This window comes from Mesoplodon bidens, assembly GCF_964165515.1.
Source record: "Mesoplodon bidens genome assembly, chromosome: 7".
NCBI classification, from domain to species: Eukaryota; Metazoa; Chordata; class Mammalia; order Artiodactyla; family Ziphiidae; genus Mesoplodon; species Mesoplodon bidens.
Genome location: NC_138164.1, coordinates 110,504,933 through 110,520,029, shown reverse-complemented (window position 1 = coordinate 110,520,029; position 15,097 = coordinate 110,504,933).

Genomic DNA, 15,097 nt, shown 5'->3' with positions numbered 1-15,097 from the left:
TTTATGGACATGATATTTTATCATTGCTTAGATCCTCATAAAACAAGTTTAATGATAGACTCAACCCCACTTAAGCTTTATTATATCCCGTATCACATGGTGATATAAATTCTGTGAACCTTTATCTAACAATTATACAGTACTTTCCCCACATATTTTGTACTTAAAATACTTTTGACATAGGTGAAGCAAACGTTTTCCTTGATTTTTGGGGGTAGGATACAACCATCTGGAGAGGTTAATCTCTGTGCACACACTCCAATTAGTGATGTATATACAATACCCATGTTAGCTCCAGTATTCCCCAAGGAGGCGGGATTGTCCTTGTTTTACAAAAAAGAAGGCAGAGATACTGGGATTTCCTTGTGATTGATCTGCAAGGCATCGGGCAGAGCAAAGAAAGAAAATATGTACAGCTTTTGTTAGCCTTACCAAAATCTCTGGTCCTCCTCTGTGCTAAGTTAACACAGAAATTTAACATATCTTGATTTCCATATCACTGGCAGGACAAGCTAGAAAAAAAATTGGATTCTGCAAAACAGTTTTACATCACTGTCCAGTAAAACTTTTGGCAGTGTTGCAAGTGTTCTATATCTGTGCTGTCCAGTTTGTAGCTACTAGCCACATGTGCCTGTTAAGTACTTGAAGTGTGCCTAGTGAAGCTGAGAAACTGAAGTTTTTATTTTATTTATAATTAGCCACATGTGGCTAGTGGTTACTGTATTGCACAGCACAGTTTAAATGGTAAAAGTAGGGACTTCCGTTGGTAAAGCTGTTAAGATTCCGCACTTCCACTGCAGGGGGGCACGGGTTTGATCCCTGGTCGGGGAACTAAGATCCCGAATGCTGTGTGGTTTGGCCAAAAAATAAATTAATTTAGAAAATAATAAATGGTAAAGTAAGTTTCTTAGGAGGAGAAAAGCCTTGAAGAATCATATAAAATATTTCTCCCTTAGAAAATACTTTCACTCTAACCAAAACAGATGACACTGGGAAAGGGGTTAGTTTTCAGCCAACGTAAGAGGACTGTTGAATAGGAACAAATAGGTTTATTTCTAAGCCTCAGTTGAGAAATTGCATGTTGTGGGTACAAAATTCCTTTTATTCACCAAGACCAAGTTGCTCATTATAGACCATTCTAGAGTCCCACGAGGCCTCTCGCACTAAAAGCTCTGGAATTCATCAGTGATTTGAATTGCTTCTGGGCCAAGATGTGGGTGATGAATGAGACATGTGATCCCTAGTTGAGAAGCAAACTTTGACCACGTCTGTCATAAGTACAACAGAGGGAAAAGTACAGGGTGCCTTGAAAACATGTAAATAGTGACTGACTTTGGGGGACAGGTCATAGTGACAGGACTTTGGGGGGCAGTTGCTGTTCCGGGTTGAAACAGCATATATGAAGGATCCTGATCAAGGAAGAGTGTGGTGCCCATTAGGAACCAGAAAGGGAGCTCTGTGGCAGGAGAAATCTGTGTAGCAGAAATCTGAAGAGGTAAGTTCCAGCACAGTTCACGAGAGCCTTGTGGGCTGTGTTAAGGAATTTCATCTTTAAGACTAACTGGGGGACTTCCCTGGTGGCGCAGTGGTTAAGAGTCCACCGCCAGTGCAGGGGACACGGGTTCCAGACCTGGTCCGGGACGATCCCACATGCTGTGGAGCAACTAAGCCCGTGCGCCACAACTACTGGTCCTGCGCTCTAGAGCCCACGAGCCACAATTGAGCCTGCGTGCCACAACTACTGAAGCCCGTGTGCCTAGAGCCCGTGCTCCTTGACAAGAGAGGCCACCACGGTGAGAAGCCCGTACACGGCAATGAACAGTAGCCCCCGCTCGCTGCAACTAGAGAAAGCCCGCGCTCAGCAATGAAGATACAACACAGCCATAAATAAATAAATACATACATACATAGAAACATACATAAATAAATAAATAGGTTTTAAGCTTGAAGGTAACAGGATCAGATTCATTTTTCCTGAAAGATCATTGTGATTGTACAGAACAAAAGTGAATAGCATTACACTCCAATGTTCATAGCAGCATTATTTGCAATTGCCAAGGTATGGAAACAACCTAAACGTCCATCAGCAGATGAATGGATAAAGGAAGATGTGGTATATAAATATATATAATAGAATTCCACTCAGCCATAAAAAATGAAATTTTGCCGTTTGCAGCAACATGGATGGACTTGGAGGGCGTTATGCTAAGTGAAATAAGACAAAGACAAATACTGTATGATACCACTTATATGTGGAATCTAAAAAATACAACTAGTGAATAAAACAAAAGGAAGCAGACTTAGTGATACAGAGAAACCAACATGTGGTTACCAGTGGGGAGAGGGAAGGGAGAGGGGCAGTACAGGGGCGGGGGTGGGGGGGAAGTGTTATAGGATTATATGAAATCGTGTGAAACTTTTGAAAATTGTAAAGCACTATGGAGTTTAAAGAATTCAATCTTTAAAATACTTTTTAAAAGTTTAAAAGAAGTGAATCGCGAGATTTGCCTGATATATAACAGGTGTCTCTCCCCTAATCATGAAGCTGATAGAGTTGATGTTTTGTTTTAAAGGAAGAAAAAATACCTCAAAGACAGGAAAACAACCATGCATAAGGAAATGTGATTCAAGGGGGCAGGGTTTAAATCCTGAGGCTGACTGATCAAGCCTTTACAGGGATGGGTTGTGCCTCTCCCACTCTAACATTGCTAAGCACCTGTTGCAGGCCAGGCCCTACCTAAGGGTTTTACACTAGGCACCACTGAATGCTGAAGGGCGAGGGAGATGAGGTAGATCTCAGAGATCTTAAGAGATGAGAAAGTATGACCAAAACAGTAACTGCTATAAGAAATGTAGGGCTTCCCTGGTGGTGCAGTGGTTAAGAATCCGCCTGTCAATGCAGGGGACACGGGTTCGAGCCCTGGACCAGGAAGATCCCACATGCCGCGGAGCAACTAAGCCCGTGTGCCACAACTACTGAGCCTGCGCTCTAGAGCCCACAGGCCACAACTACTGAAGCCCGTGTGCCACAACTGCTGAAGCCCGCACGCCTAGAGCCCGTGCTCTGCAACAAGAGAAGCCACCGCAATGAGAAGCCCGTGCACCGCAACGAAGAGTAGCCCCTGCTCGCCGCAACTAGAGAAAGCCCACGCGCAGCAGCGAAGACCCAACACAGCCAAAAATAAAATAAATTTGTATATAAAAAAAGAAAAAATGTAAAAGCATTGTGAGAGTTCAGAGGACAATTATTTATGCAATCCTACCAAAATTCTATAGCTTATTCTTGGTGCCTTAAGATTAAAACTCTTTTTTTTAATGTTTCTCTCCTTTGAAATGAGAATACTTATCAGTAGTCCATAAGAGGGTGAAATGTTTGTGAGGGATGAAGGCCGAGAGGACATCCCTGGCCCAGTTTGGAGAAAAGAAAAAGCTAGAATAATACCCGAGGCCTTCCATCTCCATGAATTTCTTCCTGAGCCGTCAGCTATTGGAGGTGGGGTTCTGGGCACCACTCAAGCAAGGCCCAGCCACAGCAGCAGCACTCTGAGGTACTTCAGGTACAAGGCAAAAGAAACCGCAGACTGATTCAAACACTGCAGCTGGGAGAAAAGCATCCAGATTCCCCCAGGTGGTGTCTCTGAACTCCTGGCTGTTACTCAACACCTTCCTCAGGGCGATGGGGGGAGACAAACAGCTACAGAGCCACAGCTCCAACCTGGCAAACGCTGAGACCACTGCAGCCCAAACCCTGCCTCTTAGGCCTGTGGCAGACTCCAATCTCCCCTTTCCTCCAATCTCTGGCCACACGATGAAGTTAGACAGTGTGGCACAGAGAGATAAGAGGCCCTCAGGGCACTCAATGCACTGCATAGAGCTTGTCCACAGGGCAGGAAAGGGTTTGCTGGCTGCAAGGTAGCCCAGGAAAGGGAAGCAACGTGCCTAAGATTGGCCTCATGGCTTGTCAGAATTTGGCTCACAAATCTGGGCCTAAGAGATGAAGTGTCTCTGGCATACCTGGGAGGAGGGAGGAGGAAATAAAAATACATTCCTAGGAAGAGCTGTCAGCTTTGTCAGAGGAATCCACCTCAAGGCTTTCTTAAGATCAGGGCTATGCTCTATTGCCAAGGAGAACCGAAGTGCAAGAAATGACAGTTCAGTCCCAGGAACCCACAAAGGAAGAGGGAAAGAAAGGTCTGGCAAGATGATTTCAGTCAGCAGTGTCTTAGGTTTGCAGGCCCTCTGAGGATCCAGGCCAAATTTAAACCGCACAACAGCCCTACGGATTTAATGACACCCATTATCTCTACTAATCCACAAGAACCCAATGAGGTAGCATCCTTTGGCTCCCCTGGTAATTAAAGCAACTGAAGTTTAGAAAGATTAAATAATTTGGCCACCCTCCCCACACACACACAGTGGTGAGGAAAAAAGACCCCCGATTCCTACTGCCTATTCACCACAGCAGAAAGCCAAAGAAAGAAGCTACTGAAACGGAGACGAACAGTTGGCAAAGGCACCCAGAAGTCCTAAGGCTAGACTCTATCTACCCTACTTGGGGGCGGGCTAAGCCTCTGCATTTGGCAAGGTGAACTAGACTTCCAGTGATAGTGGCCCTGGCCCACCCTTGGCTCTTATCTCAGAGGCAGGACAGTGGCTATGAGAATTAGGAAAATGAGTGCTTAGGGAAAAGGCCCCCCCAACCCTAAGTACCATTATATTCCCTCCACGTTGGGGCATGGCCAGTACGCTTCAGTGGCTGTGTTTGTGAATCATACCTCGCCTCTCCATAGGGACACAAAGAAGTATTTGGGCCAAGACCACCTAAGTTGAGTAAGTGGCCAACACTCGAGACCATGCCACTGCTGCCACACGCCCACCCCACCCCCGCACCCGGAACCACACTGCACTGAACCAGACAAGGTGAGCCAAGCTCAAGATGGGCCGGCGCAGGTCTGGCTGGCGGAAGCTCGGAGGTCTGGACCCTGCAGGGAAGTCAGAACCCCGAGTGCGACTGGGAGTGGAGCTCGCACTGCCACATGTCTCAGGACACTCACTAGACTGATGGCTGAAATTCAGGCTCCAGAGCTGGACTTAAATTAAGCCAGAACTTAAATCCAAGCCCTTTCTGTGGTCCTAGACATGCAATTTAACCTTTCAGAGCCTGTTTCCTCATCGTAAACTTCCTCTTAGAGATGTTCGGAGTAAATGCAAAGCACTCAATTGGCCATTATTATCACAGATGAACTGTGATGTGTGCAAGCAAAAGAGAGGGTTCCACCCTATCCATGTAGGGCGCTAGAGGGAGGAGAGCTGTCATCACTCCCTCTTCAGTCTTCAAAGATTCCAGCTCCCCCTCCTTTCTTTCCCAGCTGTGGAACCTAGACACAAACCCACTCAAGCTCTGCCCTTAGGGATCACCAAATCTCAAAGCTGAAGGGCCCTCCTAGGTTATCACTTCCTCCACCTCTGTCTTTCTTGACTGCTGACTTATGGAATGGGGCACACCACCAACCCTAACAAGGGCCATCCAGGTATCCTCCAGTCCTACCCCCGGGTCTGGTCCTATGCTGGCACTCAGTTTCTTGAATGACTGGTAACTGCTAGGGCAATGAATGGATGAGGGCAAGGGCAGAGGGTAGTATGTTCCCAGGAGGAGCACATCATTCAAATGATAGCTTACATATATACAGATTTATTATTAAAAGCCTGTTGCATGTCAGGCACTGTTGCCAGGCGCTGGGGCAGTTTCCTATCCCCCCAACTTACAATTCTGTGAGGAAAATATTCACTAAATGAGTAAGCAAAGAAACTGAGATAAGTACCACAAAATACAAAAACTGGGCAAAATGGTAGGGAAGAATAAGGGGGCATCTCTTAAGAGGCTGTCAAGGAGGGCGCTCTGATGCTTGATCCTGAAGCTAAGACCTGGAGGTAAGAAATTAATCTTAAAGTGGTCAAGGGGAAAGTCCTTCCAGGTAGAAAGAAGCCCCTGAGGCAAGAAAGTTTTTGGTGAACAGGATCTGAAAGGAGGGCCAGTGTGGTTAGAGAAAGGCGGGTGGGGGGCCTGTGATGACACTGGGGTAGAAGCCAGATATTTCAAGGCCTAAGGACTGGCATTTTAAACACAATAGGAAGCTGGAGTTATGGAGTGACAATCTAATTTATATCTAACAACATCATCTCGGCTACTGAATGGAGATTAAATTGAAGGATGGGGCTTCCCTGGTGGCGCAGTGGTTGGGAGTCTGCCTGCCGATGCAGGGGACACAGGTTCGTGCCCCGGTTCGGGAAGATCCCACATGTCGCGAAGCGGCTGGGCCCGTGAGCCATGGCCACTGAGCCTGCGCATCCGGAGCTTGTGCTCCGCAACGGGAGAGGCCACAACAGTGAGAGGCCCGCGTACCAAAAAAAAAAAAATCGAAGGATGGCCAGAGGAGAAAAAGGAAGGAGGAAAAGAGAGGCCAGAATGCCACTGCAATAGTCCTGGCGGGACTGTATGGTCTCCACTGTGGTGTGGCAAAGACATGGACAGAAGTGGCAAACATTTGATATAAAATATGCTAAGGGACAGACAAGGGGGATAAGAAATCAGGGAAGAATCAAGGATGACTACCAGGAATCTGGCTGGAGCGGCTACGTGGACGGTAACACCGTTTAAAGAAATAGGGAAGGCTGGAGGAGAAATTACTTTGGAGTGGGGTGACTCAGGAGTTCCATTTCACACACATCACGTTTGAGATATTCTGTTGACAACCAAGGAGAATGCTCAAGCAGGTCTTTGGATCCCTGAACTTTGAGCACAGAGAAGAGATTTGGGACAAGAGATGTAAATTTGAGTCTTCAGCATCTAGATCAGCATTATGCAACAGAAATATAAAGTGAGCTGCAAAAGCCACATGCGTAATCATTGAAAACTACTAATAGCGACATTTTTAAAAGTAGAAACAGGTGAAATTGTATTATTTTTAATAATGTATTGTATTTCACCTAATATATCCAAAATATTATTTCAACATATGATCATTAAAAAATGAGTATTTTTACATTCTTTTTCATACGAAGCTTTTGAAATCCCATGGGTATTATATACTCACAGCACCATATGTGCCTGTGGCTCTTACACTGGACAGAACAACTTTAGATGGTACAGAAAGCCAAGGCGGCTAATGAAATCACTTGGAACAAGGTTTCAACCTTGGCACTACTGATATTTGGGGCTGGGTAGTTCTTTGTGTGGGAGAGGAGGCTATCCTGTGCATCGTAGGCTGTTTAGCAACATCCCTGGCCTTTACCCATTAGATGCCAGTAGCATCCTCTCAAATTTGACAATTAAAAAGGACTTCAGACACTGTCAAATGTCCTAGGCAAAGGGTGAGGAGTGAAGAGGGGAAATCACCAGTGGTTGAGAACCACTGACCTAGGCAGAGACAGAGTGTAGAGAGAAGAGGGCCCAGGAGAACGCTGGGAACTCCAGCCTTACCATCTGCCTTAGGTAGTGTGCATGGGGAATTAAAAGGTTCAATTCTCTGGTTCAATTTTTCTAGGACTGTAGGCCCTAGGGAATTGAAAGGAAGGGGTGGGGTGATTTCATGTGAAACCTGCAGAGGTCCAGTTTCTAGCACATGAAAACACCCAACCAGTGTTGGTAACAGCAACAGCAAGAGGTCCTCCCCCACTGTCACTTCTTGTATAATCAAGTTTTCCTCTCCTCATCTGATCCCTTCCTCTTGACAAATGGTAGCATTTACCAAGGACCACTGTCCCCCAAGAGAAACTCCATATAACTATTTGGAGAGATTGGGGGTTATCCAAATTAGAGGAAACCATGGGTACAGATTCAGTATCAAGCTTCTATGGCCTTGTATGTAGACATACAGCTTGCTTGAGCACAGAGGAGAAAGTTTGGGACTGGAATCTAGATGGTGGGTAAAGCCAAGGAAATTGGTGGTAATAGAGGGGGCCCTAGCCTAATTGTTAACAGTCCTGAAAACTTATCAGCTTCCTTTCCACCTTGAAAACCCAAATCTGTTTTTTAAAAAAACAAACCAGGCCTTTAAGGAATATCTAGAGGACTAGCTGGTGCACATACTAAGCGGGGAAGGGCCCTGGCATTGACTAAGATGCATAAAAAGTCCGGCGTACAGTGTGGCTGAAGCCAAGTGAGCAAAGGAGAGTAGGAAAAAGCCAGCTAAGAGGAGGGGGCAGATCATGTAGGGCTTTACAGACCTTGGCATTGACTCTTACTCTGAATTAAATGAAAAGCTCCCGGGGCGGGGGGGGGGGGGGGAGAGGGGGTTTGAGCATTTTGTGATGTTATCTGATTTCCGTTTTAAAAGGATCACTCTGGTTGTAAACAATGTAGAAGCAGGGACATTAATTAGTAAAGAATTTAGGAAATCCAGGTGAGAAATACTGGTGGCTCTGACTAGAGTATTAACAGGGGGATTCTAAGAAGTAGAGCCAGTAAGATTTCCTAACGGACCTGAATGTGGGTATACCATCATTTTCAGCCAGACTGCATCACATCATGATATTCCTCTGCTTAAAAACAATGCAAGACTACTTCATTCAGAGTAAAGACCAAAAGTGCCCCAGATGATCATTTAACTACCTGACCTCTTCTACCTACCCCACCCTCCCCCATCACTCCACTCTTGCCTCTGGCCTCCTTACTTTGAGAACTGGCCAGCTACAGTCCCACCTCCAGGCCCTTGCTCAAGCTGTTCTCTCTACTTTGAATACTAGAGGGCTGTATGGCCAACTTCCACCTCATTCAAGTCTATTTAAATCTCAGTTTCTCAGTAATCTACACCCACATACATTGCTCTAGCTCTCCCAGGCCTCCTTACGCAGCTCTACCCTTTTTAACACAAAGCTCTTATTTCCTAACACACAGTTTACTTATTTACTATGTTCACTGTCTGTCCTGGGTTGGAGTGGAAGTTTCAGATGGTGGAGCTTCCATTAGTTTGGGTGATGAGACTAACAAAGAGGAGAAACCACCAGCATGTCAACCATAATAGACATGTGGCATGAACAAGAAATAAGCCCTGACCTTTTTTACGTTTAAGAAAAGATCATTTCTGGGCTTCCCCGGTGGCGCAGTGGTTGAGAGTCCGCCTGCCGATGCAGGGGACACAGGTTTGTGCCCCGGTCCGGGAAGATCCCACATGCCGCGGAGTGGCTGGGCCCGTGAGCCATGGCCACTGAGCCTGTGCGTCCAGAGCCTGTGCTCCGCAACGAGAGAGGCCACAACAGGGAGAGGCCCGTGTACCACAAAAAAAAAAAAAAAAAAAAAAGATCATTTCATGATTTAGCATGACATCACTAGCAACATTCCTGTGGAATGGCAGGGGTAAAAGCCTGATTAAAGAGGGTTTAAGAGAAAATGGAAAGCAATCATTAGAGAAAGAAACCATATAAAACACTTTTGAGTTTTGTACAAAAGGAAGTGAAGAAATAAAGTGGTGATAACTGGCAGGGGAAACAGAGTCAAGACATTTGTAAAATGGGAATGGCAGAATGTCTGTAATGCTAACAAGACTGATTTAATAAAAAGGAAAAATGGATGACACGAGAGGAAAAGAACTACAGGAACAAGAAGAAGGGCCCTAATGCATAAGTAGAGCAACTAGCCTTAGATAAATGCAGTTAATTGGGATGCTGGAAGGTGAATAAGTGTGCTGAGAATGTTAATTCTCTTCTGATTGCTTCAGTTTCTTCTGCAAGGTGGGAAGCACGTCATTCATTAGGTAAATAAGCATGAGAGGAGAGGAAGTGAATGGGAGGGCAAATGGACCAAGGACCTATTCTCTAATTCTGCCTAGCAGAATTATGGGTCTACACAAGATATAAAGTTTGTAATAATTTATTTAAAGTTAGAGCAGTCACTGAGATTGTTTTTCTCCAGCAACCTTCAGCCTTATCAGTCAGACAAACGAATAGATGAACTGCATTTAATCTGGGTTGTGGTTTTGCCAAGTATGATAAAGCTGGGGACTGGGTAGGCTTTGCGCTTGCAAGAAAAATGATGGTGTAGCAAAGGAATGACAGTGATTGGCTATGGTTTTCAAGTTGGATAAGGAGGTGATAATATTAGAGGGTGAGGGGCAATGCAAAGTAAAATCAATGAATTGGAAGTTCCAATGGGATCAAAAGGATTGGAATATTAAAGAAAGCAATCTGGAATGACAGAAGATGGCTGAGTTGAAAATAAATAAATTTCAAAAGACTAAGAGGATGGCATTTTTGAAGGATTGTCTCCAAACCAAAAAAACAAAACACACTTCTACATCAACTGGTGTTTAAGAATGGTGCACCACTGAGATGATTTATCCATTCCCCCTTGATGAAGGGGGAAAACACTGCCAACCAGGTTTCTTATCCATCTGCTATCTTAAAAGACATTCAAGGGCTTCCCTGGTGGTGCAGTGGTTAAGAATCCGCCTGTCAGTGCAGGGGACACGGGTTCGAGCCCTGGACCAGGAAGATCCCACATGCCGCGGAGCAACTAAGCCCATGCGCCACAACTACTGAGCCTGCGCTCTAGAGCCCACAGGCCACAACTACTGAAGCCCACAAGCCTAAAGCCCGTGCTCCGAAACAAGAGAAGCCACCGCAATGAGAAGCCCACGCACCGCAACGAAGAGTAGCCCCCACTCGCCACAACTAGAGAAAGCCCGCGCGCAGCAACAAAGACCTAACACAGCCAAAAATAAAATAAATAAATTTATTTTTTTAAAAAAAGAGGCATTCAAAACCTAAAGGAAATTTGTTTAAAGAAATTGTTTAATGACTAAGTTAATTTATGACTGACTTTGGAGGATGCCCAGGTACTGTGCATTATTTCATTCTTCACTTTGGTAAAGCAAATCAGTATGGTTCTAACATGACTCTTTCTCAATCCAAAGTTATATTAACTACATAAGAAATTAATCTCTGATGAAAAATTGGACCAAACAGTAAGAATGCTGGTCTATACACTCCAAGTCAGTCAAATACTTTAGTGAAATTGCAGGGGGGGCGGGGGTGTTAAAAAAATTAAAAAGGCTGTTCTTGTTGCAGCATAAGAATGTAGCCGAACAGGACACCAAGAGGGGAAAATAAAAACAAAAAACCCATGGCTTTGGGCACCAAGAAAGTAAGATATCTGCTAATAAGTTGTAGCTTGACCTACACAACCACTGCAGAAAACCAGTTGGGTAAAATCTTCCACCCAGTAGGAAATCTGGGGGATAAGATCTCCGCTTAGGCCAACATAATGGCCCATAATCTTATAAGTCTAAGGTATGTCTTCCAGCCAGATAACTTACATATTGTAAAAGGCTACCAATAGTCTTAAAGCCTAATTCAAGAAAAAGGCCATGGGACATAAGTAAACTCCAAAATAGCAAACATAAGAACAGGCCAGGGACTTCCCTGGTGGTGCAGTGGTTAAGACTCCGCACTCCCAATGCAGGGGGCCCGGGTTCAATCCCTGGCCAGGGAACTAGATCCCACATGCTGCAACTAAGAGTATGCATGCCACAACTGAGGAGCCCTCGAGCCACAACTAAGGAGCCCGCTTGCTGCAACTAAGACCCAGTGCAACCAAATAAATATTTAAAAAAAAAAAAAAAAAAAGAACAGGCCAAATATGGCAATGCACCTATATGAAACTGCAACAGATTTATCACCAATCAAGTAGAAGAGCTCCTTCACCAAATATGAGGTGGTACTAAAAACCTCAAATAAGGACTCCCCTGGTGGTCCAGCAATTAAGACTCCACACTCCCAATGCAGGGGGCCGGGTTCGATAGGGAACTAGATCCCACATCCATGCCACAACTAAGAGCCTGTCTGCCACAACTAGAAGATCCTGCATGCTGCAACGAAGATTCCACGGGCCACAACTAAGACCTGGCGCAGCCAAATAAATAAATATTTTTAAAAAAAAAGCAACCCTGGGCTTCCCTCATGGCGCAGTGGTTGAGAGTCCGCCTGCCGATGCAGGGGACACGGGTTCGTGCCCTGGTCTGGGAAGATCCCACATGCCGTGGAGTGGCTGGGCCCGTGAGCCATGGCCGTCGAGCCTGTGCGTCCAGAGCCAAAAACAAAAACAAAAAAGCAACCCTCATATAAGCTTTGTTTTGGATTGCCAAGGGGGGATAACTTGACAAAGAAAAAAATTTTCAAAAGGGATTAAAAGTTATGTATCTACCCCCAATTGTTCTGCACGCTGTCCACCAGAGATGGAAACAGTGTAAGACAGAGAAGGAATAGGTGAGGAGAGAAATGTCATTCTCATCCACCTTAACAAATAGAGGCACATTGGGTCCCTGTAGGTTCAATCCTATTAGAGAAGCCCTGGGCATTGTCACACTTGGATTGGGGGAGCACTACTGGTTGTTTGGTAGGTTCTGTAGGTTGACTCCTACAGATTGAATCCCTGGAGGACAGGCATGCCAAACCACAACAAATCTGATTTATACTCTATAAAGTAAAGCCTAAATACATTATTCAAAGCACTCTAGGCACAGATTTACAACCAGGGTTGACTCTTCCCCCAAGGCCAACCCCTACAGACTGTGATTTAATGGGTCTAAGTAAGGCAGTGGTTCCCTCTGGATAAGCAGGTTTTGTTAGAGTAGGTAGGACGCATCTGTATCCCGTTCATTCCAGTCTTCCATGAAAAGTGCTAAAATGTCTTGCTTCTTATAATCAGAAGAGGAAATATGATGTCCTAACATTATTTTCATTCCTTTAGTTCTACTGCAATTAAATTGAGATTTCTTTCAATTTGGTCTCCAGCTGAGTGGCCACCTAGAAGGCAAAGTCAGGTATCTACCTCATACTTTATATCAAATAAATTCCAAATAGATTAAAATTTTAGTTAAAAAATGAAACCATTAAAGTATCAGGAAAAAATTAAGAATTTTCTTATGTTCTTCAAGTGCAGAAATCCCAAATATGATGCAAATCCTGAAGTCCTAAGAACAAAGGCTGGAAATTCAACTACCATACATTTTATTTTCTTGCATGGCAAAAACATCATGAATAAAATGACAAACTGGAAAAAACACTAGCAACTCCTACCACAAAGAGCTAATTTCCTAAACATATACATTGCTTCCACAAGTTAGTTAACATGAAGACACAATTTTTAAAAAAAGGTAAGGACTAAGGATGTGAAAAGACAAAAAAGAAATACAAATGGCTCTTAAAAATATAGAGATGATCAACCTCATTCATTATAAAAATAGACACTAAGTATAACTATAATAAGATACCATTTAACCCATCGGGTTGGGAAAGACAAACAAATGCATTGGTGAGGGTTTAAAGAAACATTTGAAAAACTGGAATAAATTCTGAGAACAACCTGACATGTAGCAAAATGTAAAATGCCATTCCATCTCTAGGAATATAACTTACAGATACACTTGCACTCACGCAAAGTAACCGTATTTCATCTAATCTAAATGCCACTGATTTTAAGGTCATCATTGATTTTAAGATGCATCATTATTTTATGTACCACTAAAATCAAAACACTGCCAATTAAACTATGGATATTAAGATACATTCAAATTTCTGATATTAAAAAATGTGGGGGAAATTAAGGAATATATGTATATATCCTATAACCTCATTAATTTCATTCCATAATTTTTTTAATTGAGGTAAATATTCAAAATCTGGCTCCCTACCTTTCCTGGGCATCCTGAATTTTTACAAGATGTGCCATGCTGAAATTCTACAGGAAACCTTTTTGGGCATCTTAGCTCCCAGGCTGCTTCTCTGGCTCTCCAGGAAAAACTTTTCATCATTTACTACGAAAGTCTGCTCTTCAAACCATTTCAAGTCTATAAATAAAATCAGAATGTCCTAGTCCAGCTCAAGCTAGTGCGTAAAAACTATCCTCCTTCCCCTTGCAATAGGCTAGATGGAACAGATCAGGTTGGATGGTCTATACCATCGGTCCCCAACCTTTTCGGCACCAGGGAGTGGTTTCGTGGAAGACAATTTTTCCGCGAACGGGGGCGGGGGATTCAGGTGGTAATTCGAGTGATGGGGAGCTGAAGATGAAGCTTCGCTCACTCCCTCGCCTGCCACTCACCTCCTGCTGTGCGGACCAGTTCATAACGCAGACCGGTCCACGACCTGGGGGTTGGGGACCCCAGGTACTAAGGACGCTCCAAACTCAATCTGCTTTCAATATTCCTTACATAGTGAAAATGAGAGAGGTCCCATCTCGTAGCTTAACAGTACAAACAATTCAGCATGTTCAATAGAGGTACTCTACTGAACCAGCAGGCTTAGCCCTTAAAAGAACCAGCCCCAGTGGACTAAAAGCACAGTACTCAGTTTCCCTATTGGCCTTGACAAGTTAGAGAAAACATGAGCACTAGTAACATACTCAATTCAACTTTAAGATTTACTTATCATTAGCTAAGCCCCTTCCTTCTTTGGTGTCTTATCTCCTTGACAAACTGCTAGCACCACCCCTATCCTGTATCTCAGGGGTGTTATTTACCTGACAGTGAATAATACTAGGCCCTACTCATGTCAGAAAATTTGCATTTGGTGATAAGTTGGAAGGTTTTCTAAGTTAAGCCATCATCTCAGGCTTAAGTCAGAAAAAAGCCGTTAGCATAAAACTTATTTTTATCAAAATTACCCACGAACGGGCTTCCCTGGTGGCGCCGTGGTTGAGAGTCCGCCTGCCGATGCAGGGGACACGGGTTCATGCCCCGGTCCGGGAAGATCCCACATGCCACGGAGCGGCTGGGCCCGTGAGCCACGGCCGCTGAGCCTGCGAGTCCGGAGGCTGTGCTCCGCAACGGGAGAGGCCACAGCAGTGAGAGGCCCGCGTACCGCAAAAAAAAAAAAAAAAAAAAAAATCCACGAACATGATTTAGCAAAGCAAATATAACAAGGCTTTCAAAAGTCTCTTGCCCCATCCTCCCGAGAAGCAACAGATCTTAGTTCTTTTCAGCGTTCCTTACCTTTGTGTCTGAGTAAGATGCTCACTGTTCTCCATTCACCACTTTAAGAAATTATCTTTTTTTTTTTGGTAATATTTGGCTGCGCCAGGTCTCAGTTGAGGCACGTGGAA